The sequence below is a fragment of the Protobothrops mucrosquamatus genome, unplaced genomic scaffold (assembly GCF_001527695.2).
Source record: "Protobothrops mucrosquamatus isolate PMUCROS unplaced genomic scaffold, P.Mucros_1.0 scaffold4258, whole genome shotgun sequence".
Classification (NCBI taxonomy): domain Eukaryota; kingdom Metazoa; phylum Chordata; class Lepidosauria; order Squamata; family Viperidae; genus Protobothrops; species Protobothrops mucrosquamatus.
The window spans coordinates 1-4474 of NW_015390176.1; positions in this window are offsets into that span (position 1 = coordinate 1).

Sequence of the window (4474 nt, forward strand, 5' to 3'; positions counted from 1 at the left end):
CCTATTGTTATCTATCTATCTATCTATCTATCTATCTATCTATCTATCTATCTATCTATCTATCTATCTATCTATCTATCTATCTACCTACCTACCTACGTACCTACCTACATCTATCTATCTATCTATCTATCTATCTATCTATCTATCTATCTATCTATCTATCTATCTATCTATCGTTTTCTACCTACCTACCTACATCTCTCTCTCTCCTTACCTACCTACCTATTGTTATCTATCTATCTATCTATCTATCTATCTATCTATCTATCTATCTATCTATCTATCTATCTATCTATCTATCTATCTATCTATCTACCTACCTACCTACCTACCTACCTACCTACCTACCTACCTACGCTTGGCAACTGGCTCCTATTTATGACGGTTGCAGTGTCTCGGGGTCAGGGGGATCCCCTTTTTTGTGACCTTCTGACCGGCAAAGTCAGTAGGGGAAGCCAGTAGTCACTTCACAACCGTGTGACTAATTTGACAGATGCAGCAATTCACTCAACAACTGTGGCAAGAAAGGCCATACAAGGAGGCAAAACCCACTTAACAAATGTCTCAGCCACAGAAATTTTGGGCTCAATTGTGGTCGTAAGTCAAAAACAATCTGTAGTTCAGTTTTCTCCTCTCCTCTCCTCTCCCCTCCTCTTCTCTCTTCCCTTCCCTTCTCTGCTCTCCCCCTTTCCTCCCCATCTCCTTTCTCTTCTCTCCCATCTCCTCTCCTCTCTTCCCTCCCATCCCCCCTTCCCCTCTCTTTCTTTCTCTTCTCTCCCATCTCCTCTCCTCTACCCCTTTCCTTCCCTCCTCTCCTCTGCCCTCTTCTCTCTTCCCTTTCCTTCTCTCCTATCTCCTCTCTTCCCTTTTCTCCTATCTCCTCTCCTTCTCTCCTCTCCCTCCTCTCCCCCTTCCCTTCCCTCTCCTCTTCTCTCCTCTCCTATCTCCTCTCCCCTTCCCTTCCCTCCTCTCCCCTCTTCCCTTCCCTCCTCTCCCATCTCCTCTCCCACTTCCCTTTCCTCCTCTCTTATCTCCCCTCCCCCTTCACTCTTCCTTTCTGTCCTCTCCTTCCCTTCCCTCCTCTCCTCTCTTCTCTTCCCTCTCCTTCTCTCCTCTGCCATCTCCTCTCCCCCTTCCCTCCTCTCCTCTCCCCTCTCCTCTTCCTTTCTTTCCTCTCCCATCTCCTCTCTTCCCTTCTCTCCTCTCTCCTCTCCTCTCCTCCCTTCCCTTCCCTTCCCTTCCCTCTCTGAAAAACACCCCCCTCCAAGATGCTGAAAGAGATGAAGAGGGAACGGCAGGAGCCAAGTTGCCATTTTCTCTCGGCCTTCTCCTCACTTTTATACAATTAAACGGGAGAAATAAATTATTAGAGCCTAGGAAAGGGTTGGACGAGAACCCGTCGTTGCCGTATTGGGCGAGTTCCTCCTGGAGGGCTGAATTTGGAAGGGCTGCCTTTCCCCCCCCCCCCCTAAGGAGCTAGAGAAACCTGGAGAGTTAAAAGAAGACCGACACACAAGTGGCAGGGAACGCAAAAGGCAGCTTCTTTATCGTCTGCACCCGTCAGCTTTTGAGACGAAGCAGCAGTGCCCTCTCGCTGCAAAAGGAGAAGGTCTGGAGCATCGCAATCGGCTGAAGCAAAGCCAGCCTCTGGGTTTTCTTTTGTCTGCTGCACATGGCTCATTGATCCCCAGATGCTTCCTTATTAAAAGGTCATGCTTACTATGGAAGACACATGCTGAACTACGAGGCAGACTGGTTAGGTTTAAAAAAAAAGAAAGAAAGAAATTCAAGGAATAAGGAAAAAGAACAAAAGCTGGGTAAAATTCCCGGCTCGGAGGCATTATCTGGAAATCCTTATTATAAAATCTCAGCCAACCTTTTCTCGGATGGGCTGAACTATATAGCGAGAGGCAGTTTGGTCTAGTGGTTAAGGCAGCAGGCTAGGAAGCAGGAAGTTGTGATTTCATGTCTCACTTTAGCCAATGAAAGCCGTCGGGGTGACTTTGCGCCAATCACCAGGATAATGAGAGTTCTAGTCCCACCTTAGCCATGAAAGGAAGCTGGGTGACTTTGGGCCAATCACCAGGAGATTGAGAGTTCTAGTCTCACCTTAGCCATGAAAGGCAGTTGAGTGACTTTGGGCCAGTCACCAGGAGAATGAGAATTCTAGTCCCACCTTAGGCATGAAAGCCGGCTAGGTGACTTTGGGCCAGTCATTAGGAGACTGAGAATTCTAGTCCCACCTTAACCATGAAAGGCAGTTGGGTGACTTTGGGCCAGTCACTAGGAGAATGAGAGTTCTAGTCCCACCTTAACCATGAAAGGCAACTGAGTGAAGGCAAGACAAGAAACAATGGATGGAAACTGATCAAGGAGAGAAGCAACCTGGAATTAAGGAGAAACTTCCTGACAGTGAGGACAATTAACCAGTGGAATAGAAGTTGCCACCAGAAGTTGTGGGCGCTCCATCCCTGGATGTTTTTAAAAAGAGACTGGACAGCCACTTGTCTGGAATGGTATAGGTCAGTGATGGTGAACCTTTTAGAGACCGAGTGCCCAAACTGCAACCCAAAACCCACTTATTTATTGCCGGGTGCCAGGTGGGCATGGCCCACTGGGTGGGTGTGGCTGTGGTGGTCATGGCAGATTGGGTGGGTGTGGCCAAGGTGGGCATGATCACCTTGATGTTGCTCGTGGGGAAGGACGCCTGTGGGGGCCGGGCAGTGTTGGGGGAGATCCAGGGGGTCTCTGGCAGGTGGGGCGGTGGGCAAGAGACTCGTCCTGTGGGGTAAGGCGAGGCAAGGCGAGGCAGGGCGGGGTTGCCATTGTCACAGGGAAAGGTGAGGCAGGGGCCGGGGCGGCTGCTGCCTGACACCAGCGGCCCCTCCACACAGAGGCCAGCGAGCGCATGGGTGCTGGGATGCATCTGGCCACGTGGGACCGCGGCGAGTTAGCGGACGGCTGGTTGAAGCGGGACGGTTGCCATCTCCGGGGCATGGCCCGCGTGCCCACAGAGAGGTCTCTGAGTGCCACCTGTGGCACGCGTGCCATAGGTTCGCCACCACTGGTATCGGTTCTCCTGCTCGAGCAGGGGGCTGGACTAGAAGACCTCCAAGGTCCCTTCCAACTCTATTCTGATAGAGTGACTTTGGGCCAATCACCAGGAGACTGAAGAGTTCTGGTCCTCTCACAGTGGTGAGAAAAGTAAGGTTCTGCACTTAGGCATGAAAAAGCAAATGCACCAGTATAGAATAGGCAGTATTTAGCTCAATAATAGTACCTGTGAGGTACTTCTCGTGATCCTGATCGTTTATACAAGCAAGGACTGTATTAGCTTTTTTGGCTGCTGCTGCACATGGGTGGCTCACGGTCAAGTGATTGTCCACTAGGACTCCAAGGTCCTTCTCACAGTTACTGTTTTTGAGCCAGGTCTCGCCTAATCTGTACTTAAACCTTTGATTTTTCCTGCCTAAATGTAAAACTTTGCTTTTCTCCACGTTAAAACTCATTTTGTTGGATAGGGCCCATTGGTCAAGTTTGTCAAGATCTTTTTGGATCATGAGCTCGTCTTCTGGAGTGTTGACTACTCATACCAGCTTCGGTGTCATCTGCAGATTTGATGAGTTCCCCTTCTATTCCCTTATCTAAGTCCCTGATGAAGATATTGAAGAGCGCTGGGCCTAAGACGGAGCCTTGTGGTAACCTACTGCTTACTTCTCTCCATGTGGATGTAGTACCATTAAGATGCAGTACGTAGTGCTTACATCTTAAGGGTCCTCCATGGAGATCATCATCATTGGCATCCTTCAGTCTCGAGAGACTATGGTATCGTGCTCTGGAAAGAGGTCCTAAGACAGCATCTGGTGTGGCTAAAAAGGCCAATTCGAGAATGGCAGTCCCTTCCACACCGAGGGCAGATACAATCTGTCCCCTGTCCACCCCCCAGATTTCACTGGTTCCGGGACTGCCTCTTTGCCTCAGCCTGACACACAAGTGTCTCTTCGAATTGGAGAAGGCCCTGCTGCGTCTTTTGTCTCCAGGCTGAAGGATCAGAGGTCAAGGATTCCCAGCTGTTAATGTCCATTCCCAAGGCCTTTAGGTCCCTCTTGCAGATATCCTTATATCGCAGCTCAGGTCACCCTCTGGGGCGCCTTCCCTGAACTAGTTCTCCATACAGGAGATCTTTCGGGATCTGACCATCAGCCATTCTCACAACATGCCTGTTGTGATTCCGTGCCAGCCTGTGTTCCCAACAGCTGAGTCTGAGGAATCTCAGGAGGAGGTGGAGGAGGCCGTTGAGGGGCCATCAGGGTCAGAGGGAGGCTCTGATGAATTACAGGACTCATGGCTTGATGAAGAGCCTGGCCCCTCCAGTCGTGTTTCTGATGAAGCTCAGCTGTGTGAGGAGCATGAGTCAGATTCGGAAGGCTCACACCTGGATGTGCTAATTGATGCTCGCAGACGTCGTCAA